The 25,829-nt window shown below is 51.2% G+C and overlaps 1 protein-coding gene and 1 long non-coding RNA gene across 5 annotated transcripts in view; one reads left to right on the plus strand and one right to left on the minus strand.

The window, feature by feature from the left end:
* TRABD2B (TraB domain containing 2B) overlaps nt 1–25,829 on the plus strand; it is a 237,065-nt gene that overhangs the window by 167,974 nt on the left and 43,262 nt on the right. The gene's annotated exons all lie outside the window — the stretch shown is intronic.
* On the minus strand, nt 9,238–11,367 carry LOC129525905 (uncharacterized). The gene is made up of 3 exons (XR_008670452.2): nt 11,255–11,367; nt 10,673–10,889; nt 9,238–10,071 (listed from the first exon to the last, which is right to left on the minus strand). It is a non-coding gene; the product is annotated as an uncharacterized lncRNA (long non-coding RNA).

The raw sequence follows: 25,829 nt of genomic DNA on the forward strand, positions 1-25,829 counted from the left end.
GTGGTGATGGAGAGGATGGAGTCCAGGCTGACCCCAGCCCAGGGCATCTGCTCCTGCAGACGGATGTGGATTATGCACCCCATCGACAATGAGGGGTCTAGCGCACAGGAGTGATATGCCAGCAGTCACTCCTAGGCTGCGTAGGAGCTGAGCTGCAACCTCAGGTTCTTCAAGCTGCAGCTTCTAAACACCTGGGCTCCGCTCACAGCCTGCCCTAGCTGAGCCCCTCTCCCAGGGGAGTGGGGGTAAGTGAAGCCCCTCCAGGAACTGGCTGGAGACTGCTCCTTGAAATAAGAACTCTATGGGCAGCTCGAGGTTTGAGAAGCCAGCACATTCCTTCCTTCTTGTCCCCTGGGATATTTAAAATTAGCCTCTTGTAAGCATTTGAAAAGCCAAGACCAGACCCATACTGATGTCCCAACATAAGAGACAAGTCAGGCACAGGACCCCTCTGGGGTCCCTGGGGCCAGTCATCCTCAGTTTCCTCAGCAGTAATGACCCTCCCTGCCCTCCCCACATCACAGGCTCAGGGTAGGCATCAAATGAGAGCATTGTCCTCCAGCCATGGTTCCTGCATCTGTAGCATTGGCCGATGCAGATGCACAGTAGGTGTGCACAGGACAGAGGCAGGCTGTGGAGCTTGAGAGGCTCGTGGGGAAGGGGGCCGGGTCATAGCCCTGCCTCTGCCACCTGTGTGCTGTGAGACCACTCTAGGTGGCACCTGTCATGTGAGAGTCTAAAACTCCCTGATCTCTTAAGGGCTCCACTTTCTAGGGTGTGGGTGCTTAATGTTGAGGCTCACCAAGTGTTGCTATTGGGTTAAATTCAGTCCATCTACAATAGGAAATACCAGGGGCAGCTTCTGAGAGAGGCTGAGGATGAAGAAGCCCCTCTGGGACCCCAAATCCTGACAAGGGGCCACTTAGAGTTCCTGACGAAGGGGACTTATACCTCTGGCCTCAGCATGCTCTGGCCACAAAAGGGAATCATTTGCTGAGTATTTTTCCTTTATTATTTGTTCTACAAACCGTAGGTCATATGTTCCTCAAAGGCTGCAGCAGCTGCTGACTGAGCAGCCCTTGTGCACTGTCAAATCACAGTGACTTTCTAGCACAATTAAAGGGGATGGGAAGACAAGAGGGGCAAGTGATGTGGTCGCCACTCACCCCTCCTGCCTATACTGTCCCCCTCGCCCACATAGGGGGATGCCAGGGACTTGGTGGGGGATTTTCAGTTCAGGAGCCTGTTTGTGAGGAAGGAGGGGAGTTTGGAAGACTTCAGAATTCCAAGGACCAGCCAGCAAGGGGGACAGTGCTGCCCATGGGGGTGGGACCACAGAGGGTGAGCTAGAACCCAGGAGCCCTAGAGAGAAGGAGGAAACATCGGCTATCTAGGTCGCACCTACTGTGTGTGGCCCTGAACTGAGCCCTTATGCTCCCGTTTGTATGTATGTTGTTAATACCTCAGGCAGGCCTGCAAGGAAGGGCTCATTGTCCCCAGTTAACAGGGGGAAACTGAGGATCCTAGCCTGAGGTGCCCAGGCTGAAGGGTGGCCAAGCCTTCTGACCTTGCTGGACTCCCACCCCTTTATGCCCCCGCATCCAAGCTCACTTGACTAAGCCTTGGAGTAGCTGTCCCCAGGTGGTGGTGGCTCAGCTTGACTCAAACCTTATTTAAATCCCTTCTGTTTAAAAAGGGGGGTACCTCATTGTGGGCCAAAGTGGACTCAAACCTTGTTTAAATCCCTCCTGTTTAAAAAGGGGGGTACCTCATTGTGGGCCAAAATGTTGGTGGTTGTCCCTTGCTGGGGCCTCAGCTCCCATTCTCAGAGCAGTGACAAGTGGCTGTTCTGATTATTTTTCCCTAATAGGCCCCTTCTCAATTTGCCATTTGTTTCCTCAGGGCTGTGGGCCTTGACCTCACCACAAACAAGACAAGTCAGGTGCTGTGAATCTGAAGGGAGGGAAATGCTTCTTTCAGGCTCTGGATCTTTTAGGAGCTCCCTTGGCCAGCTCCACCCCAAATGTTTCATGTCCCAGCAATTTAAAGGCCCTGCATGCAGAGCAGAGAGATAAGGGTCTTGCCATGGGCCACACAGACAGAGGCATTCCAACCTAGGTGGTCCCACTGCAGAGCACATGCAGATGCTGAAAATGTGCCTCTCGATTTGAGAAATCAAGCGTGTCTTCGGCACTGCCTGCAGATTTCCCTGATGCATTCATGTTTCCGGAACCCTGAGCTGATGAGCTGGGGAATTCCCTGGCTGTCTCCTCCATTACACACCCTGTGAGCCGGAGGCTGAGTTTGGGGAGCTTGCTGGGATAGATGGCATTACAGGGAGTAAAGAGTCTGGGTGGCATCCCTGGCAGCCCCAGCGAGGCCCCTGCTGCATCCTCGCCCTCCCCACCCTACAGTCACACACCCATTCATACTCAGTCTTCCATGGAGTGTGGACCCCTTGGCAGAGCCAGACTATGAGGCCCCAAAGGTTTCCCCATCTTTGCCTTAGGCCCCACAGCGTGTGGGGGTCACTACAGAAATAGAATTCAAGAGTCCTGCCCCAGTACTTCCCGATAACTTCCTAAACATCATCTTCTCCAAGAATGGCTCCCTAGGCCGGGCACAGTAGCTCACACCTGTAATCCCGACCCTTTGGGAGGCCAAGGAGAGAGGATCACTTGAGGCTAGGAGTTTGAGACCAGCCTGGGCAACATAACAAGATCACGTCTCTACTAAAAATTAAAAATTAGCCAGGCGTGATGGCACGCGCCTGTCGTTCTAGCTATTCGGGAGGCTGAAGCAGGAGGATTGCTTGAGCCCAGGAGTTTGAGGCTGCAGTGAGTTATAATCACGCCAGTACACTCCAGCCTGGGTGACAGAGTGAAATCCTGTCTCAAAAAAAACAAACAACCACCAAAAAATGGCTCCTAGAAACGTCCCTTCACCTAAGACAGTGTTTCTCAACTCTTTGTATGTTTAACATCATGGCTCCTTTTAATGCAACTTAAGCAGCTCAAACTCTCTTTTATTTATTTGAAATAAATATATATTTTAAAATAAATTACATATGTAAAATACATTATATATCACATATGTAATGATATATGATATAATGATGTTGTGAGAATTAGTGAGACCCCAGATTTGCACCCCACTTAAATATATTTCATATTAAATAAATTATATGTCATGAGCTAAACCACAACCAAACACAATGGTAAAATTAGAAATGTCCTTTCAACTAGAAAGATAGGTATTTCTCCTTTGACCACAGTTAAGTCTGTGGCTCAGCTCCAGCCCAGCCCTTCTGCCTTGATGTATGTGTGATGGATGGAGCTCACCACAGTCCCCTTCAAGCCAGTTGGGCTGCTAGACTTTCAAACTACATGCGACCTTCCAACCTCACTTGCCCAACTGCCATTGGGTAAATAAATGTTTCCTGAGCATCTACCATCTGCCACGCATGGGGGACCTGCATTGGTGAGCAAACAGACCTGGTCTCCATTCTGTTGAAACCTCTAACCTCTCCCTGTTGAACAGATGAGGAAACCAAAACCCAGCAAGGGTTGGCGACTTGTCCAGTTCCACACAGCAAGTTAGTGGTGGAGGCAGAACATGAACCCAGGCTCCTGACTCCCAGTCCAAGGCCCTACACACTGTTAGAGCCTCAGGGAGTTGCTTTCCCTTCCTTAAGAGTAGAACTACATGCTGGGAACTCAGCCACTTCCTCCCGGCTCAGTGCCCACCCTGAGGATTTCCTGAACCTCCTGAACTAAGGGTTGGGAGGGTGGGTGCCTTCTGAGAGTATAGACAGTGATTCTTGAAGTGAGGGCCTTTCTGGGCACCTACTCCGCACCAGGCTGGGTTTTGGGAACTGTGCCAAGGATGCTGCCCTGGCAGAGCTCAGCATCCAATCCCACAGGTAAAGAATGATGGGTGCTCAGTGCAGGTGGGTGTCAGCCAGGTGGAGGTTTGGCAGGAGGCCCTTCTAGGCGGAGGGCATAGCTTAACAGAAGTGTGGAGGAATAAAAGAGAATGGGGTCTTGGGAGACTCATGAGTTGTTATTTGGCTTTTCAGAACCGTGGTGTGAATGAGGGGACAGTGAATGTAAGAAGGAGGTGACAGGCTGTGGAGGATAAGGAGGCACTGGGAGCCACACGGGGCTTTGGAGCAAGGCAGTGCAGTTGGATTTGTGCTGTGGGAAGGTAATTCCATCAGCGGGGCTCATGATGGACTTTGACTTTCTTTCTCTGAGCCTGACTCTCTGCATTTGCAAAATGGCTATTGTGAGAATTAGCGAGACCCCAGATTTGGAAGAGCTTTGGAAAGCACAGTGGGGCCTGCCTTTATTCCTGCTCATGTTGTTCTGTGAAACAAAGACATCCAGTCCCTGCTCCTCCCACAGCCCGCTCTGTGACCTTGGCAAAGTCACCCCTCTCTCTGAGCCTGAGATTCCCCCGTGGGTAAAATTGGGCTGGCGGTTCATCCTCGTCGCAGGGACTTCTGACCATGAAGAAGACAGTGCAAAGCCAGGGCTGTGCTGGCCAAGTTGGCCTCCTCCTGTGGGCAGCCATGTGAATGTGCGTATGTTGGAGGGTGCTGCCTGGCTCTGAGGGTGTGGGCTGAGCTCCCTGGGCCCTTTACAGACTATTTATGATGTGCCACTGTGGTAACTGCCCATGATTAGCAGCTCCACAGGCAGCTCTGGGCCCGGAAACAATGGAACACAGAGGAAGGAAAGGAACTATTAAAGGGCCAGGAGCCTCGAATGTCACCCTCAATAATTCATCCTGCACCTGCCCTCAGCCTCTTGGTTGTGGGGCCTCTCTCCCACAAAGGCCTTCTCTGCCTGTGTCCTCTGCTTCCAGCAAGTTTGAGATCAGAATGAATAGGGCATGGGCTTTGAAGTCAGGCAGACATGGGTTTGAGTGCCACTTCCTCTGCCTACCAGGTGAACTGTGTGCCTGGGCCTCAGTTTCCTCATCTGTGAAGTGGGCGTGTTAACCCCATCCACCCACAGGTTTGTTAGACCAGTCTGACCAGTTACAGCATGGGATGAAGGGCATGTACAGCACAAAGTGAGTGGTCAGTAGGTGGGTGCCAGAGTCAGGGTTGAATTTGCAGGCTGTTGAGGGGCCGCTGGTAACTCACGTTGCTGAAGGATTCCCCCCAGACCTGCCTCTGTGGAACTGGCGGGAACTGGATTTACCAATCTGTGTTGCCTAAGGAGCTGGGCCTGCCCAGACACTGCCTTCTCCAAAAAAAGGAGTGAGGAAAGAGGACACGAGCGAGCCTGGCTCTGTGCTGGGTGATGTCCTTATGTGTCACTGACCCTCACAGCAACCCTGTGCAGTAGATACAAGCAGCCCCCACTTCACCGTGAGGAAATCCAGGCTCAGGAAGGATGAGAGAATTGCCACCTTTCCTCTGAAGGCCAGTGACAGCGATCAGGCCTCCAGACTTGGGATACACCCATTCCCCCAGGCAGGGGACCCAAGAAGCTGTCCACATTATCAGGCACCTACAACCTTCCAAACAAAGAGGGAGCAAGGAGCCATTGCAGGCAGGCCCCAGAAGAGCCCTGTTGAGGTTGGTAGTGATTGCTGGAGCCCCTCAAATCTCACCCGTTTCATGGCTACCCCACAGAAAGAGTTCTGAAGTAGGAATTGACAGACTTTGATGCTGGGCCTTGGTTCCACCTTGTGAAAACCCAGAGGGTTAGACTAGAAGGAAGATCTTTACAGGCCTCGGCTGCCTTGATGCTGCTGCTCTGTTAACAAAGTCTCTGCCTTCCTGTTCAGCCGGGCTGAAGGCCTCTCTCTCACCACCCCATTCTCAGTCTGTAGTAAGGATGTGCCTCTCTCCTCCCCATTTGTCTGCACCTCCCCCTGCTCTGACAGCCCCAGCAAACACACATATCCATTCTCTAGAACCAGGCATGCCTACAGAGGAACAACCTTCCCCAAAGCCCCAGGCCCTAATGAGCTCCCTGTCACTAGGGGAATGCAATCAGAGGACAGCGCCCTGGGTCAGGGAGGCCAGATGGGGCCGGAGGGGCTTGCCTCTGTAGAATGGCAGCTGGCAGAGCTCTGAAGCCTCTCCTCTTCCCCCAGAAGCCTCCAGCCCCAGTCAGTGACCCAGGCACGAACCTGCTGGGGCGGCAAGGTCCTGATTCTCACTTGGAAGTGGAATCGGAGGACCAGCCTTTCAGTGCATTTGTTCCAAGAATGTGCTGACACTGCAGCAGCTTGGCAGACTTTCTGCCGTCTGTCTCCCCCGTGCAGCTACATGTTCAGTACCTCTGCCTTCCCAGCCTGCAGCAGATCTCCAGGCAAGAACCTGTGGCGTCCCAGGGGATGCATGAGCACAGCAAGACCCTATCACACAGATGGATCTGCCAGGCCCCATCTCTCACTTCAATGCCCTGAATGCCTCACCAGCATCATGTCCCCATCACCACTCTTCACTTAGGGTGGAGAAGGAGTCCACCCCTGGGATGAGAGGCCTTCAGGGAAGATGGCACCTTGGAGGTACTCAGATAATCCAGGAGCTGAGGGTGTGGCCAGGTGGCACGCTCTCTGGATGACATGCTGGATGGAACCACAGCCTTCTACAAGACTACCTGGATCAGGAGTTGCTCATGCTTACAAGTGTGTTCTTATTACTCGTGTCCTGACCCTCAGCTGCTAGAACTAAAATGTAAAGGCATCTTGGGAAAGGGCAATGCTACAAATTATCATCACAACCATGTATTGTGATTTAACTTCTGTTTCCTCATCTCTGAAATGGGGATAATAAGAGTAGCTACCCTATAGGATTAAAAGAGTTATTAACAAATGAAAAGCATAATATGTATGTTAGCTCCAACTTTCACAGCAACGCTGCAAGAAAGACATCCCCATTTTATAGATGAGAAAATGCCATCAGCGAGGTCAAGGGACTGGCCCAGAGTCACAGAGTGAGCAAGTGGCAAAGCCAGAATTTGATTCCACAGCCTGATTCTCTACCTGCCCCCCTCCCCTCGTCACCCCTGTGACAGGGAAGCTCAGAGCTCAGCAGGCACTGTACGGAAAAGCCTGTTTGAGTCCCAAGATAATTGAGGTGGTATCTGCACTTCACTCCAGAACCTAAAAACCAGGCAGGGGCCTAATTTCTGGGACTTACAGATGCCCAGAGTAGAAAGGTGGAGAGTTCTTTCCCGACAGCGAGCCCACAGATGTGTGGGAAGGAGGAAGAGAGCCCAGAGCAATGTGTAGTGGATCGGTCAGGCCTCGGGGGTGAGCTGAATCTCCACTGGAGGAGTGTATGTGTGTTTGTGTGTGTGTGTGTGTGTGTGTGTGTACGTGTACACACATGTGCCTAGGGGTCTGTGTGCATCTATTTGTGTCTGTACATGAAACGTACCTTTGTGTAAGATGTCAGTGGTGTGTTTTAGAGTATGAATATGACTGAGAGTGTGTGCATGCACATGTTTGTGCACGTCTGTGTGTGAATGTCTACGAGAGAACACATTACCCAGTGCTCCAGGGGTAGGCAGTTACATTTTCTGGTTGGCTGAGAGTTAATCAGCAGTGCCTCATTGTTCCAACCCCTGTAGAATATTTTTTTTCCTCAAATGTCTGCATCTACTGCTTTTGAAGAGGGATGATGACAGCCTGAAGGGTGTACAAAGAGGGTGACCAGGGTTGAGGGGCATCCTGGAATCCATGCTGGAGAAGGACTGGCTGACACTGGTGGTTGCTGCCCTAAATCTCTGCAGGCCCTTGCAGGATCACAGGGTGCAGACAAGTTCTAAGGGGCTACTTGGCTGGACTGAGGCAGGCAGGCAGGGTCAAGCTCAGTGTGAAAAGCATTCTAGATGTGGGAGTGGTCCAAGGATGTGGCAGGCTGCTTTGGGAATACAGAGCTCCTGCCACAGAGGCATGGCACAGCCCTGAGCATCTGCCTGTCAGGGGCATTGCCAAGGCAACTCCCGCCCTGGAGAAACAATCGGGTTCCTTCCAGTCCTGATATCTGGGGCTATTCATTTCTGCTCCCACAGCCAAGTCCTGTAGCTGAGTCAGACTCCTGTGGGCCCCTACCATTCCTCGAACAGTCCTGGGATTTCTTATATCCATTTTTTCAGATGAGAACATGGAACACTCAGAGAGGTGAATTGATTGTCCCTAACCATGTTCAGGGGGACTTGAACCCAGGGCCTCTGACTGCTAATATGTTTCTCTGTCCACCTTTCAGGACTCCATAGCACAGAGCCTTATACAGAACAGCCACTGGTGGGTGGCCACTGACTGGCTTGCTGCCTCTGTAGCACCATCATGTGAAAATGATGCCCTGGCATTTCTGGAGCACTACTGGGAGAAACAGGAGGCCATTTCAGCTCAGAGGGTGAGAGCCTGTGCTCATGTTGCAGGGAGCGGTCTGCAAGACAGCATCAAGGGGAGGGGAACCCAGACAGGGGCACCATCACCATACACAGATGCCCAGAGGATGCAAGGACAGTGGGTGTCCAAAGGTCCAGGAGGAAGGAAAGAACTCTTTGAGGTCAGAACTTCCTGCTGCTACCTGAGTGACCTTGGCAACTTGTTCAACCTCTCTGAGCCATAGTCTTATTATTTTAAAAACTGAAATAATAATTCCTTCATGGATTATGGGAAGAGTAAGTAAGATTGTGTGTGTGTGTGTGTGTGTGTGTGGTGTGTGTGAACTTCTCAGTATTGAATAAATGGTATCTGTCGCCTTAACGTTGCTATTCCCACCTGTTGACGGAGGACGGACATGAGACCAACAGGGGAAAGTGGGCCCTTGAGTCACAGGACACAGGGTGCTGGAAGCAGTGAGAGCATAGGGCTGGCTGGGGAAAAAAGCAGGGTGGGAAAGGATGCCCCGGTAGCCAGGGACCCTAGCCCTGCCGACCGCTGCTGACCTCACTGAGAGCTTCCACTTCTTCCTTTTAGGCGCACTTTCCTGGTACCTCACCAAGCTTGGGGTAGGCCAGGCCCAGGCATATCCCACGGTCTGTCTAAACATGTGTTCTCATGCTGTGTGACCTTGGACAGACCCCTGCCCCTCTCTGAGCTTTTCTGTAAAGTAAGCAATTTCACTTGCTGTGTAAGCACCACCTTGCCTTCTCCCTAGGCACCAGCACCCTGCTGCTGAAAGGATGGAGGCTCAGGGGGACTGGACTTACATAGGAGGGCCTGGGACTGGTAACAGGTAATAAAAGGCCACACAGTTCATTCATTTGTTCACACGACATTTATTGAGGGCATTTTATGTGCTGGGGCTGGAGATAGACTAATTAACAAAACAAATATTCCTGCCCTCATGGAAGGAGGGTCTTACCTTCCTGTGGAAGGTGATGTGATAAACAATAAACATGATAAGTGAGGAACTAACATAGTGTGTTAGAAGGTGGTCAGTGCTATGTGCTGTGGAGAGTATGGCAGAGTGTGGAGGTGGGAGTGCCTGGGAGGGGGTTAACATTAAAGTCAAGGGTCTGAGTGGACCTTATTGAGAAAGTGAGGGGAAGTGGGGCAGATTTGTTTTTCGCAGATTCATGCAGAAGGTGCCACCCACAGGTGTTCCTCTCCTGTGAGAATTTACCCCAGTGTCTCTGGTCTGCGTCCTATATTGGATGCAACTGTATCGGATTCCACTCTTGTTTCCCCAGAATCCAGTGCAGGGTTCAGCCCGAATACGTGCTCAGAACTGTGTATCTAAGGATTACTCCACACTGGCCTGGACCTGGGATAGGGGAGCCTTATTGCCCTTGTTCTCTCAAGTGGGAAATCCTTCCTGGCACCGCCCATCTTCAGAGGGAGTATCAGCCCATCCAGGCCCAGACCCAACAAGGCCATACCAAGGGGCGACAGTCCTTGCTGTGTTCATTGCCGTGTCCACACCAGGCCCCAAATTCCATCTGCCGCCAAATTCCAGGGCTGGAAATAATGAGGCAAATTGTCCCTCACCGCTGATTAACTTTCAAGTTGCTCTGCTGAACTGGGTGCAGTTGAAGTTTTAGCAAGTCTCCCGGGGACCTCAGGCGGCTTCGGTTTCAGCCTTGTAAAGAGCTGTTAAAGATCCAATCAAAATAAATAAAATCAGATCCAGGAAAGCGATGTGTTGGTGACTGCAGACCACTCAGAATATTCAAGCGCCCCGCTTTTCCAGGGGATTCGTTACACTCCACTGGCATGGGCCGTGATCCTCCCACCCTGGAGCGACTGGAGGGAAAAGTGCTGGAGAGTCCCATCCCTGGGGCTAACTGCAGAGCGGAATCCTGTCCCTGTGAGCCTGCAGGGTGGCCGCTGGCCCTGTGCCCTAGCCCTGCTAGATTGTATTGGAGGCTAAATGCCAGCGCCCTGAGATGCCTTATCACACTGAGTCCTCCCCACAACAGGCTTGTCAGCACTGGGATGGTTTATACTTTTTAAAAATAATGTCTCTAGACAATAATCATACATTTTTAAAAAATTAGAAAGAATGAAAACCCAGGCCTTGGAAACATAAGGTCTAACCACAGAATCACAAACTCCAAATCGGGAGATGCCAGACGCCACAGAATGCGAGTGATAGACTTGTGAGCTGTTCACGTCAAAGGCATCGGAGCCACAGCGAGACAACCCAGAGGACGTGAAATCCCAGCACTTCAGTACCAAACTGTCTGCCCACCAGGTGTCATTCAAACTGCTCTCATTCCACCCGCCTGTGATTCTGGACACCCGGTGAAGCAAGTTGAAGGCCACAGCAAGGCTGGAGAGAGGAGCGCTCTTTCTTCTCCCTGGTGAGGGGCAGCCTCCTGCCTGGCCAGCCACCCCTTCTGGTTCCACGTGCACCCTCCCTGGAATTAATGACTGGCTGATGCTTCCGCTAGAACTCTTCATCAAACCTTGGAAGAGAAATCAAAGGTGTTTGAGAGGAAAGTCATGTGTAATACCAAGAACCACCTCCCAGCTCCTAAGTTTCAGAGAAACCAGCAGGGAAGATATTGAAGTCCGTGCAGTTGGACACTGGTGCCCCAAGAGCATTGGACAAACTATTAGATATCATTGTGAACACCCCACTCCTGTCAGAGATGGCAAAACAGGTCCCAAGAAGGAGAAGAAGGACTCGGGGTTACTCAGGGGACCAGGTGAGTGGCATGTTTGGGAGCCAAGCCCTGTGGTCCCCACTCCCCATCCTGGCCATCTGACTTCCAAGAGCTGTGTGCATCATGAGCTGGTGGGCATCACGTCCCCATTTGCCAAGCCTCACCCAGAGTCCAAGCCAGAGGTCAACCAGGGCCTCCCAGCCCTCCATCCCATGGGTGCCAGGCCATGCTGGCAGGCCTGGGGCAGAGCCGGTCCCCCGCAACGCCTGCCCGCCTGGCCGCCCCCTGAAGCCGGCTGAAAGGCCCCCTTATGCGCAGCCCTGCCTCGCCGCTGCGGCACACAGCCCTGCTCTCTTACCTCATAAACGGCTAATTTGTTACATATTTTCTGACGCTGTAAATGGGAGAACAAAGACCTTTTCTCTCTCATATTTTCGTTCAATTATGTTTGTGGGGGAACCTGATCCCCTTCAAACGGGGGTGGAGGAGCTGGGGTGGAAGCCTCCCAGGCTTGCTGACCTCCCAGGCCTGCTCCTGGGCCCACGGCCCCTGAGAGCGGCTCAGGACAGCTTCGGTCTGGGTGTGGCTGGGGATGGTGGGAGTCTGGCCACAAGAGAGAGCAGTGAGGCCTCCTTGCATGTCCTGCAAGGAGCCCGTGAAGGGACTGGGCCCTCATCCCTAGAGGAGCAGATATCAGTCCTGGGAGCAGGCTGGGTGGAGTTGGGCTCCCCCAGCAGAGATGAAGCCTCCTGGGGACAGATTTCAGGACCAGAGACGGAAGGTCCTCTTCACAGCCGTCATCCGTGCCCCGAGAGGGCATGGAGCAGCCAGGCAGGTGATGAGCTCCCTGTCACTACACTGACATGTCTCTCCCTGTAGCTGAGGCATGTTCCCCAAGGAGATGAGGTGGGAGCTGGAGGTAGAGGGAAGGGGAGGTATTTTGAAAAGGGAGGTCCCACAGCTGAGGACCCCTGGATACACCGTTTCAGGTCCCCCAATCCTGAGGTTCTGTTGCTTTTGCCCTGGCTTCACACTGGGAACCCAGATGGGAGTGCTCTGGCTCACATCTGGGTTCCCAGTGTGCTCCTTCCATCCTCTTTTGAGAAAGCACACTGACTGGTTTTGAACACTGGCTCTCCTGGATCCAGGAGCTGGGGCAAGGGTGTTGGAGGGGGATGGAAAACATGGCCTCTGGAGGCCGCTCCTGTAGGAATGGCTGCTCAAGGATATCTCTCTAACAGCTGGCACACCAGCCACTCCTCCCCTCCTTCCTTCCTTCCCACTTCCTTCCTCCATTCCCTTTTTCCCTTTAGTGAGTGGCTACAAATGGCAGGTCCTGGACTGGGTACTGGGATACGAGAATGAGTAAAGCTGACATAGCCCCCACTCTTGTTACATCTGCAGAGAAGTCGGTAGATGACTGTTTGGCACGTGGCTAAAATTGCTAGACTATTTTCATTCATCCACCACTTACTTGCTGTGTGACCTCAGGAAAGTCATTTAACCTCTCTGTGCCTCCTTTGTCTCACCAGTAAAATAGGGATAAAATTGAGAACCACCTCACAGAGTTGGCAGGATTTGAATGAAATACTTGTGACAAACTTCACATACTCCCTGTCATGGAACAAATGATTAACCTCATAAGTATATAAAGACAAACTATTATAAGTACTCTGAATAAAGAGTCCAGGGTGTAGGACAGCTTCAAACAGGGCCCCCTGAGTGGATCTGGGGGATCAGGGAAGGAGTGTGCAGGAGGTGGTACTTGAGCAACTGTCTGAAATATTACAAGTTAAGGAGGCAAAGGGGAGAGATGATGGGAATGGCATACCGGGCAGAAGGACCAGCATGTGCAAAGGTCCTGAAGCAGGAAACAAATTGCACATTCAAAAAAACTATATGGGCGGCACATGAAGGCAGTAAAAACCCAAAGCAAGGAGGTCAGGGAACAGGAGGAGTCCAGGGAGACAGACAGGTCCCTGCCAAGTACTTCTGAGAGTCCATGTTGAAGAAGTTCATGGTTATTCCCAGGGCAGAGGGGAGCCATGGGGAATTTAAGCCTGGGAGTGCCATGGTCTCACCCACACACAGCATGCCCTTTCCCCATTAGGCCAAGACCAGTGGGCCCTACCTCAGGTCAGGGCTGCTCAGGATTCAAGATGCAGCCCAGACCCCGGGCCCCAGGGCCTGAGATCACTGTGTGCATGCCCTCCAGCAGCAAGGAGAAGTAAAAGTAAAAGAGAGAGAGGGGAAGGGGGTGAGGCTGAAGACACAAAAACAGCCAGACCAGATCACAAAGGGCCTGGCAAGTCAGTCTAAGACCAGACCATGGAGAATGATTGATGGGGCTCCTTGGTGTCAGGAAGGAGGGAACCAAGTCCCATTAATCTCAGTCTCCCCAGGACCCCCGCACAGCACCTGACCAAGAACAAACACATATGCTTGTTACATGTGTGAATATAAGTCTGTGGTTGGGTCTCTTGATGGCTGGGATAACACAAAGCACAGCCCACACTCCTGACTCTATTTCTATCTATCTCTATCTATCTATCTATCTATCTATCTATCTATCTATCTATCTATCTATCTCTGTCACCATCTCTACCTCTCTCTTGCCCACACATGTGTGCACACACATTCGTACACAACCCTCAGTCACTTGGAGCCCCAGACACTCCAGGTTGAAAGAAGCTCTGGCCTGCAGCTGTGCTTCCCGGTTGCAGGAGCTCACACAAGAGGAAGACAAATATAGGCTGGAGCAGAAGGGAAGGCCTTCTTAGAGGAGGTGAGCTTCCAGGTAGGGCAGGATGGATGCTTGGGCTGTGGACAAGTGGTGGCCAGCAGGGACCCCTGTTTCTGACCTGGTGGGTCCCTGGTGGCAGGTCCATGCTGGAATGCCTGCATGAGCCTGAGGCTCCTTGAGAAGATTCTGGGCAGGGAGCTAAAAGGCTGGAGCAGTCCTCCCTCTGCCCAAGCTGGATCCTGGAAGCAGACTGGCCCCTTTAACCTGCTCCTTCAAGGGCCCCTGTCTGCTCTCATCGCCTCACACACAGCCCGCCCTCCCAGGTCAGACCTGCACAACAAGGAGGCCTTGGATAGCCCTGAGTATTTCCCATCTGCAGTGTAAGCAGATCTGTGCTCATCCAGAATGTGTCTGACTTCTCTGTGTTCTTTTCCCAAGACCCAAGGCTCAGATTTCAGTTTCACATTCTTTTGCCTTGGGTCTAAAAACATTTTCCCTTTCTGTGGTAGGGGGAAGGAGGGGATAAGGGGGCATAGGAGACCCGAGCTGCCCAAATGAAGCAGACCGATCCCTTTTTCTTGCCTTAGTCTGCATCCCCTGGCTTGCTGTGTAACCTTGGGCACTTTGCTGCCTTCTCTGGGGCTCAGTGTTCTCTCTGCGCAACGAGAGGCCCCATGCAGGATCTAAGGACCCTCCCTCGCCTGACCGTCTCTTGCAGTGCCAGAGTCTCCAGCGTTCCCATCCTGTTGCCAGAAAGTGTCTCCTGTGACTTCAGACAGGCAAAAAGCAGAAGTTGGCACTGCATTTTAGTTTTGTCTGTGAGGCCAAGTTCTGCGCAGCTGTCTCCTTTGATGCACCCTGGGAGGAGTATCTGTTCCCTGGACTGTCAGCACCACAGAGTCCCAGGCGGGTCCCACGCAGTCTTCTTTTCTTCCGGCCATTCTGGGTCTCATCTGCCTTTGTCCAACCGCTCCCTCAAGTGGGGCTCAAGGATTCCTAAAAGGGAAGGGAGTGGGGAAGGCCCAGATTCAAAAGTCGGGGAAGGAGAGCGGGGGCAGTGATGGGCAATAGGAAAGCCTCAGAGCCCTGAGTTGGAGAGTTCTAAAACATGCAAGCCAGGAAAGATTTGGAATTCTAATCTGCCCCTCCCTTCCTCCATGCCTCCCCCAAAGCCCCTGGGGCCCAAGTAGGGCCTTCTCACCTCTCCTTGTCCAGAGTCAAGAATGTCTCCTGCTACAGTCAGTGTCCTCAAAGCCTTTCTCCACACAGCAGCCAGGGGCAGCTTCTAAAGAGAAAGCCTGATGATCACTCCCTCCTTAATAAATTCAGTGGCATCCCATTGTCCGTAGAGTAAAGTCTGAGCTCCAGATCCACCTCGACTCCCTGCTCTGGGTCTATCCCATGTCCACCTCCACCAGCCACAGGCTGCTCTCCAGCCCCTGCCATCACTGACACGGCCCTGAACATGCCAGCTTCACCGCAGCCCCCATTCCTCTGCATGGGCTGTTGACACTGCCTGGAATTCCTTTTCTTTCCCTTCTGTGTGGCAAATGTGTGCCCCCACAGGGGATTGCTGCAGAGCCAGAGCCACCTCCTTTGGGAATCCTGTTTGTGGTCCCCCACATTTGCTGGACTCTCACAGCACCTTGTCCATCCCTTAGCCCCAGCCTTAATGAATGTTACTTGATCTTGTCGCAAGTCTTCCTGGAACTTCCTCCCTTGCTCCACCCTGCCTTTGAGCTTGTCAAGGATGGACAGGGTACTGATTTGGTCCCATGGCCTTGGCACCCAGCACAGAGCCTAGCACTAGTCCATACTGAAGACTGAAGAGAGAACGGAAATCTCATCCACATATGCAGAATTCCAGCCTCTCTTCAGAACACCTCCTGCAGCTGGGACCCACCCTGGTGCTTAGGGAACAGAAATTTCTTAAAGTGTGTGTGTGGGTGTGTGTCCTAAGGAAGGGCAATATTGCTTTACAAGGTTTTTAGAATGCTAGTCTCAAGCAGGCAGGACAAATATACACCCCACTTGGCAGATGGGTAAGCTGAGACGCAGCAAAGAGAAGAGAAGAGTCTGCCCCAAAGAGCCAGAATAAGAACTTCATGCAGCCTGCATGTAGCAGGTCCTAGGTTTGAAACTGGGTCAGATCTCTGCCCTTTCAGCTGCTGTTTGTCTCTGAAGGCTTGGTAACCGGTGGCTTAGCAGACAAACGGAGAGGCATGTTACAATTTCTCTCATCAGTATTGAGCACTCCCAGACTCAACTCCTCTCCTTCCACCCCTGGCCACCTGGAGGTGCCCCCTCCAGTCCGGTCCTCCTTGGCTGCTGCCCAGGACCAAGGAAGAGCAGAGGTCCTCATACTGCTGGAGGGCCTGTGAGACCCCCTCCCTCCTCTGCAAATTGGTAATTGCTATGTGGTCAGACCAGAGGAATTAGAGGGGCCCTCTAGGAATTTCATACTGATTTTGCAAATGAAAATGGAGACTTGCCTTTTGAAGTTTAGGCAGCTGTGTCAGCAGGGCAGGTCTGAGACAGCAGGGAAAATAAAAATGACATGCCTCGAACCAATGGAAGTAGCTGCTTAATAGCAATAACAGTGATAATGGTAACCAAGGCTACCGCTGACTGATCGCCTCCCGTGTAGACCATTATCCCTCCATGGGCCTCAGTCAGCTCATCACTGATTTCGCATCCATTCCAGCCTCCACAGGTGACTTGTCCACTGTCTGAAGATCAGGTAGAGAGGGTCATGTATGCTGCTTGGGTTGAGTGCATCGTCCATGGCATGAGATTGAAGACCCTCCACTACTGAATGCCTTCCAGCCCTGACTGCTGGCTCATCTTTAAACACACCATGCTTCTCCATATCATTCTGCAGTTAACACTTTCTTTTTCTTTCTTTCTTTGTTTTTTCTTTTGAGACAGAATCTCACTCTGTTGCCCAGGCTGCAGTATAGTGGTAAGATCATAGCTCACTGCAGCCTTGAACTCCTGGCCTCAGGCAATCCTCTCACCTTAGCCTGCTGCGTAGCTGGGACTACAGGCATGTGACACCATATCTGGCTCTTTGTTGTTGTTGTTTTTAGAGATGGGGTCTCCCTGTGTTTCCCAGGCTTGTCTCAAACTTCTGGCCATCCTCCTGCCTCAGCCCCCCAAAGTGCTGGGATTACAGATGTGAGCCACCATGCACAGCCTGCGGTGAACACTTTCCTTCTCAACGCTACTCATCTTCGCAGCCCAGCTGAAGCCTGTGATTCCCTCACCGACTCCCAGGCTGGGTCAGAAACCCCCTCTGAGGCCCCCAACCTCTGTGTTTTATCATTAACTTACCACATTATAATTACCCGTGCCTTCCGTCGTCTCCTCCATCACCTTGAAGTTGCTCAAAGCTTTATAATTGAGGATAAGTTGGTATAGGTGATTCTCTGGGACTTTCCAGTATGTTTTATTATTTTCCTCTATGGACAGAGTGTGTTCGGTTTATGAAATCAAAGGTAGTTACTGAAGAATAGAAATAGAAGATTCACAGCAGAAGCAGAGAGAGCTCGATGCATTAAGCCTGGGCAGAGTGGAGGCCCTGGGTATGGAGCCCCATCACTGGGGAACAAGGGATGCCACTTACTGCTCTGAGCCTTGGGTTTTCAATAATGCTGTCCTCACAGGGCTCTGAGGAAAAATAAATGAGCCTCCACATGTAAAGCATTTGGAAACATAGACTTGAAATCATGGGATGGTAGGTGTAATGTTCTGAAATGTTGGGCTCCTGGAATAGGTCTTCCAGAGCTAGGAGGTACTCCCACACCCTCCTGTTTCAGAGGAACCCTGTGGCCCAGAGAGTGGGTCCCACAGCTGGTCTCGGTCAGAGCCCACAGCACCAGAATATGCATCTCTGAGCTCCCTTGGACTTAGCTATGTTGAAAGCTAAAATCGAAGGGATCCCTTTGCCCTCCAACAGGGCAGACCCCACATAAACTCCTTTCCTGGAGACCCCAAGCCTCTGGGCCAGCCCCAGCCAGTCCCAACCATCAGCCTCCCTACCCACGCAGCAGAATGCTAATCTCATCATGTGGGTGGCTCCGGATTTATGAGCATTTCCTGGCATGACTTGAAGGACAGAGGAGGAACACTAGGATCTTTAAGGGTTGTCTTTGGGTGGAGAAACTAAGCATTCAGAGAAAAGAAGGAAAGAAAGCTAGGGTGAGTCAGGCTTCCCAATGCCCGCCCAGGAAAGCACTGAGAGCTCAGCCAGCCCACTGCAGGGCAGATGGAGGTGTGGGCAGCACCACCAAGTCCACGGGGCAGGCGACAGCTGTACTAGAGGCCAAGTCCATGCTTCTTGGGTTGTGGCTGGGCACTGGGTGGGCGATGGGGGGATGGTGAGGGGAAGGGAGGAGGGCAGAGCTGCCTTCATCTTCAGTTGGACCTCGCTGCTTCACCCCTGCCTCCCTAGATTCCATTATCAACACAGCTCCCCCCGCATTCTTCTGCCCAGACTCCCCGTGACTTCGCATCTCAGCAGGAAGCCACAGGCCTTCAAAGACCACAGGGCTCTACAGGCCCTGCCCACCACCCACCTCACTATGACCTCTCTCCCTTGTGCTGGAAATTCTCCACTTTCCTCTCCAGATCCACTTTCTGCTCTCCCTGCCCTGCCCTGTGCATGAGCTGACGCAGCATCACCTGGGCTCCCGCCTTGTCCTCCCTGGCAGGAGATGGGCAGGCAGAAGGGAAAGGGAGTTGAATATTTCTTACCTCCGCCCACCCTTCTCCTCCTTCCCTGGCGTTGCCGTGGTCCAGGCCATGCTCAGCCATAGTTGTGCTCCGTTTCAAGCCTGTGGCTGTGCCGGGTCCAGATCCCTGCTCCCTCTCTTCCCCTAAAGGTTTAGAGACAGGTAAGCTTCCCCCTGCAGCTACTCCCTGCTGCCTCACTATGGCCTGCCCACACCTTCGTGAATATTCTGACAATCACTGCTCTTCAGTCACTCTTTCAGCTGAACTTACTTCTTTGGAACTCATCTCACTGGCAGTGTGCCACCTGGTTGCTGTTGGGTCCCTGCCTAACACAGGTCCGTCGCCTCACTCCCCCTTGCTCATGCATCTCCAGCCACATTGGCTGCAAACCTATCAGGCCTGCTCTGCCTCAGGGCCTTTGCCCTTACTGTTCCCTCTTCTCTCAGATACCCACGTGGCTCCCTCCCTCATCTCCTTCAGACCTTTTCTCAAATGTCACCTCTCATTGCAACCTTACGTGGACATCTTATCTAAAATGTGTGGCGGGGGGGCAGGGGGTGATGGCACGAACTTGTTGTCCTAGTTTATTGGGAGGCTAAGGCAGGAGGATCACTTGAGTCCAGGAGGCTCAGGCTGCAGCAAGCAGAGATCGCACCACTGCACTCCAGCCTCGACAACAGAGCAGGGCCCCAACTCTAAAAAAATTTAAAATAATAATAATAAAATATCAACTCCCAACACACACACGCACGCGCGCGCACACACAGACACACACACACACACCCTATATTCCTCTTTGCCTTATTTTCTCCATAGCAACTATCACTCTCCAACATACTGGATGGTTTACTTCTTGTTTCTTTATGGTCAGCTTTCTCCTACTGGAATGAAAGCTCCTTTAGGGTGGGGATCTTTATTTGCAGTGTTCACTCCTGTACCTCCAGGGCCTGGAACAGCATCTGCTACATAAGTGCTCAATAAATATTTGTTCAATGAATGTGTAAATTAGTTCTTTTCAAAGGTGAGTAAACCAAGACCCAGGGAAGGAAAATAATTCACCCAGAGGTTTGTAGTGAGGAGTCCAGTGGTGACTAGATCCCTGGTCCCTGCTCCCAGCCCAGAGCCAGTCCCCAGCTCCAGGAAATCTTGTGTTTATTTGGATGCCTGCTGCTCAGTAGCCCAGTGTCCGGAGACAGGATTCAGTGCTGGAGGCCTAGGAGACTCGGAATACTGAACAGGAAGCAGGGAGGTAGTCGGCATGGCTTTGGTGCTGCCGATGGGGCAAGGAGAATAAATAAATAAATCTCAGCCAGAGCCTGGCAGGCTCTAACCTTTGAAGAAATGTCCCCCAGGCCAGAGAAGGTTTCCTGTGAAGTGAGCTGTCCTCCACCCCTACCCAGTGCTGAGAGATGATTTGGGCCCAGGGTCTAGCAGGCACAGCTCCTCCCAGCTCTGCACCATGGGAGGTACTGGCTTCTGGCAGGGAGCTGCTTAGGGTGGGGGTCCTGTGACGGGCGACTCACTTGGCTTTCCATTCACTTATTCATCCTACAAGCATTCCTCAAGCAGCTACTATGTGTGTATTGGGCACTGCACTCTGGGAACATAGTCAAGATGAAGACAGAGGATTTGCGTGCCCTCAGAGCATTCATCCTCAAGCAGGAAGGACGAGTGTTAGTAATAAAATGGGGAGTACCTGGCCTGGGAAGTGTCAGGTGCTTTGGGGGCACTTAGCAGGGGACCCTTGCGGTCCATGGCTCAGAGTTCTCCTGAGGGAAGGAGCCTCTACAGCCAGGTGCAAAGGGGAGTGTCAGCTGGTAGATGGAGAGAGGTTTCCAGACAGAGGACGTGCAGAGGAGGGGATCCTGGGCAGGGAGCAAGGTTTCATCAGCCTGGGCAGTGAAAGCAGACTGGGGAGGCCGTGAACCAGGTGAGGTTACCTTGGCAAGGGCGACCTCTTTCTTATTCTCATATGGCAGCTCTGACAGTGCACCACAGCTAAAGTTCTAACACCCCCTCTCCTTCCCAGCCGACAGCTCAGAACCTGGGCCTCAAAGACTGGCCCCTACTTGTCTCTTCTTGTCTGTACTTCCTACCAGCTGGTTGGGTGGAGGTGGCTTGGTGGGCCAGGACCAGGGACAGCAGAAAGAACCCAGACCTGCCAGCTGGACCTGAGTTTGAATCCTAACTCGTTAGTTCTTCAATGTGGGACCTTATGCAAGTGACTTTACCCTCCTCAAGACCTCAGTTTCCTTGTTTGTCATATGGAAATAGTCCTTATCTGAAAGAATTATGGTGTGAGATGGTTTCCTAGCATCTTTACAATGCTCCATGTAATTGGGGGCATGCTCATTAACCCTAACTTTGTCTCCCATCACTGTCTTCCTTGTTGGCTCAGCTTCAGCCACTCTGGCCTCTGCTTCTCCTCACATATGTACAGGGTCTTTGCACCTGCTGGTTCCTCTTCCTTCATCACTCCCCATCCAATTTACTGCTTTATTTTTTTCTAATATTCTATATTAGTTCTCCAGAAAAACAGAACCAATAGAATATATGTATATGTGTATGTATCTCTGTAAATATATATATAGGTATATACATTTTATACACACACACACACACACACACACACACACACACACACACACACGTAGTGGTGGTGGTATTGGTGGGTAAGTCTAAAATTTGCAGGGCAGGCCAGCGGGCTGGAAATCTAGGGAAGAGTTGATGCTGCAGTTCAAGTCCAAAAGCAGTCTGCTGGTAGAATTCCTTGCTCTTTGACAGGGTCAGATTTTTTCTAGTAAGGCCTTCAACTGAGCGGATGAAGCCCACCTACGTTGTGGAGGGTAATCTGCATCTCAAAGTCTACTGATTTAAATATGAGTCTCATCTAAAAAGTACCTTCACAGAAGCATCTAAAAAAAGTTTGACCGAATATCTGGATAGCGTGGCCTAACCAAGCTGACACATAAAATTAACCATCACAAGTTCACCCCTTCTCAGTTGGGCTCCCATGCACATCTTAAACCATACTGAATCTCCAAATACTGACAATACCATGGCCATAGTTCCACCTAACATGATGCTGCTATCCTGCATACACCAAAAATGTTCTGTTTCTTTCCCCAGAAGAGGATACAAAGTCTTTGGGTGACATTTACTTTTCTTGATATCCTGTACCTTAAATATATGATGTAAAGCTAACAATACCTAAATACTATAAATCAATATATCTTATGTTATATGATAAAGGGATGAGAGGGAAGAAAGCAAAGATATTTGAGATAGAAACACACACACAGACACACACACACACACACAAATATGAATAACAAAATAGGAACTCTCATCACAATTACAGTTCTCATCTCTGTCACTGGTCACGTTATCATAGCTGGTATTGCTGACTACCTTCTTCTACTACCCATTCCGTATTCTCTTTGCTTTCAACAACAACCTCAACTGCTCATGGTTCTTAACCTGGCAGCATGACCCAAGGCTTCATTGTTGAATGGTCTGGGCCATTAGTAGTCCTGTCTGGATTGGGTTGTTGTAGTTTTCCATTGACTTTAATCTCAGGGTATGGTAATACTAAGAGATGCCCTAAAAGGTCTCCTGCATTCCAGAAACACTCTTCCTCACCTCCACTGGGGTGGCAATCTAATTTCCCCCTTGGTAGTCAGGATCAATCATTCCAGGCAGCATAGTAACCCCTTCTTTGCTTGTTGACTCAGAGGTGTGAGGAATCCATGTGGCTGGGTGGCAGTCTTCACTTCCAGTTTAATGAAGCCATTGTTGTGTGTCCAACATGCTGCATATTAGTATTTTTACTAATAATTTATGTATTCTCACTTTACCCCTCTAGCAGGTGAGCTCTGTAAGGGCAGGGATTTTTTAAGTCTGTTTTGTCCCTGGCTAACTCCCCAGCACCTAGAACAATGCCTGGTGCTCAGGAAGAATGGCTGAGTGGATTGGGGCCTTTGCAGTGATTCCCCTGGGCTTTGAGTTGGGTGAGCAGACTTGCAAGCTGAGAGCCAGGCTTTTCCCAAGGGACCCTGACTCCAAACCCTCTTCTTGACTAAGGGGGTCCTGCTGCCTTCTCAGTGCCATTGCTGGGCCATCAAATGAACATAGGCCTTCATGTCTACCATTCCAGCCCATCTAGGACTGTTTACAGGACTACTCTGGAACAATAAACCTGTTCCCACCCTCCTGGCGCCTGCCTCACTCCTTCCTAGCTCCTCGTTTGAAGACGTGTTTAAGTTCTGGGCCTACAATCAGCAGATGCCACAAGCCATTTCATGTCCGGCCAGCATTGGTGAGGGGAGTCCACAGAGGATGCTCTGGAGCTCCTGGTGGCTGGGCCTCCACACAGCCATCCAGGGGGAGAGAGGCAGCTCTAGCCTTCACCCGATGTTTGTTATTCCATGTCAAAGCCTTATAAACATTATCCTAGAGTGGGCCACCGAGGCTATGTGCAAAGAAGGTTTGTTATTCTAAGGTGGCCAGGAGCAGAAGACATCTCGAGTCTGAGCAGCACCAGGCTTGGGAATTCAGGGTGAGTGAAGGGGAGGCAGGAGTCAGGGCCAGGCGCTTCATTATAAAGCCTGTGTACTTACCACCCTTGCTGTGCTGGCCAGTTGGCACATCTGCCTCTAAAATGAGCTCTGCACAGACGGAAGCCAAGTCCAATTAATCTACTAATCTCAAATCCCTGCAGAGAGGAGCTGAAAGTAAATGTTTGTGAATGAATGGATGTAGCTTCCCTCTGTCTGTTGGAAGCACCAAGGATGCTGGTGAAGGATCACATACCGTGCTGAAGTCCTGGTTGTGAGAACCTGGTCCGGTGCCAGACGTAATTTCAAACCCCAGCCTTGTCTTTTACCAGCTGTTTGGACTTGTGCCCATCACTCCCTTCTGCTTCTTTGGTTTCCCATCTGTGACTACGGACAACATCCCTCTTGGCTCTCTTCCAGGGAGAGCAGAGGGAGGGCCTACAGGACAGTGGTTAACTAGGAGGATACATTCTAGGCCTGGCCCAAATGCCTGATCCATCCCTCTCCAGCTTTGTCACCTTTGGCAAGGTATTTGATGTCTCTTTGCTGCAGTTTTTTTTTTTTTAATTAAATGGAGCTAATAATAGAGTTACCTCAGAGTTGCTGTAAAGATTAAATAAATGAACATGAGTTTAGAAAGTTCCTGACAAATAGTAAGTGCTCAATAAACATCGTAATCCTGGTAATGAATGGATGAAGACTTCTTTATAAATTGCAAAATGATGGTACAGGGCAGGAGGTGTAAGGGAAAGTGCGCATGATTCTGGATCAGCATCCCTCTTCTTGCAGTGCTTCCTGAATGTCTGCTAATGGAGACATTGGGATTCAGCAGGAAACAGAGAGGCAGAGAACAGGGACAATTCAGTGAGATAAGTGTCTAAAGAAAAAGAAGGACAGGGGTCTTTGGGAGACACCAAACCCCACCCAGGTAGGGAGAATCAGGATGACAGGCTTGGGTTTCAGTCCTGGCCCCACCACACTCCTGCTGTGACACATGGGAAGGCCTCATAAATGGTCTGGCATCTGTTTTATATCTTTGTAATAGACTATTAATAACAGACTTATTAGTAACAGACTAACAATAAATATTCCCTGGCTATTCCACAAGGCTCTAAAAAAAAAAAAAAATGGGTGTGGCAGTGTGTGTGGATGAATGTGGGCTGTGCCTGTGGACATCTGGAAATCCAGCCATGTGGTCCAGGGCACTGCAGAGTTCTGGACCAGGAGTTAAGAGTTGGGGTTGAGTCCACTCTGCCCTCAGCTCATTGTGTGGCCTTAGGCAAGCCCCATCCTGCCTGCTCTGGACCCTAGCCTCCTCTCCTCTTTAATATGAGGAGGCCACAGGATGAGATCAGTGGTTCTCAAACTAGGCTCCAGGGTACCTGTGGGTTCCACAGAAGGGCCTTGGTGCAGAAGTCCCTGCTGCAGGGAGACATTGAGCTAGTGAGACTTCAGGCGCCCACCTGCCTCTCTTACATCAGCCAGGGAAGTTTCCATTTTTACCTTCCCCATATTTTGAGTTCTATGTAAGGTTCCTTTGGAAAACAACAGCAAGAACATGGCTTTAAAAGGCCTGAAAAGCCTCTGGACCAGATGACCTCCAGGGCTCTTCCAGCTCCAATCTGGGAAGCTTTAGGTCTATTTTCCTCTCAGTTTTATTTAACAAACACTTATCCAGCACTTACTACATGCCAGGACTGTTTTTAGCACCCCACAGATTATAACAGACTAAATTCACTGGAACACCTTCCAGCTCTGTGATGGTTGCACGATCGCAGAAGCAACTCCGTGAGTCGAGCAAGGTCCTGGGGAGACATTTCTCCTCCAGTCAGCTCTTCTGGGTGCCTGGGCCGATGACCTCACCACGGGTCAGGTGGTGTCTTGGCCAAGCCAACGCCGAGAAACAAGGGAGCAGGTGTGTGCAGTGGCCGAGTGTAGTCACGGGAAGCCTGTGTCCCAGGCCTCCAGGGGAGGAGAGCGGATCAACTCGACATGGACACTTTCATCCGAGGCATGTGCCGTGTGGGAGGAAGTGCCTGTTGCCTTAGCAATGCCCACAGCAACAGGGCCACTGCCTCCTGTGATCCATCCCCAGCCACCATGCTGCCATCGACACCCTGCACCAGATGGCTACATATCAGATTTCAATGGTGGCGGCCAGAGCCTAGAGGCCTGGAGAAGGCCCAGAGGTGGAGTTTTGGGTAGGGGGTGGTGGGGGCTGACCTCATCTCCAGCCAGCTCATTACGTGGAGCAGCCTGGGCTGCATCCAGTGCAATCTAGTACTCCTGCCCAGCCATGAACAAAATGAGAGGGGAGGGAGGTGATCTCACGAGCACACGCTTGGCCCTGTTGCCTACGTTAGTACTTTGGCCTGGCTGTGCACACCTATTTTATGAGCTTTTCTGGTCAGATTATGTGTTCTTGAACCAAGTGACTGCTGCCACTTGGTGGGACCTTCTGCCACAAGGTGGTGGCATGCCTCAAAATGCAGAGTGCAGAAGTTGTAGGGGCTAGATTTAAGGACTCAATGAGCAGCCTTGAACTATGAAGTGACCATAGCAGTGTCAAAGAAATAAAGAAACAACGAAGTGACACTTTATCTTCACCAGGCACAGTGCTGAGTGCTGCAAATTCAAAAATGAACAAGACACAATTCCTGTCTTGAAGGAGCTCATAGCCTAATGTGGGTGGCTGGTAGCTAAACA

Source organism: Gorilla gorilla, chromosome 1, assembly GCF_029281585.2.
Source record: "Gorilla gorilla gorilla isolate KB3781 chromosome 1, NHGRI_mGorGor1-v2.1_pri, whole genome shotgun sequence".
NCBI lineage: Eukaryota > Metazoa > Chordata > Mammalia > Primates > Hominidae > Gorilla > Gorilla gorilla.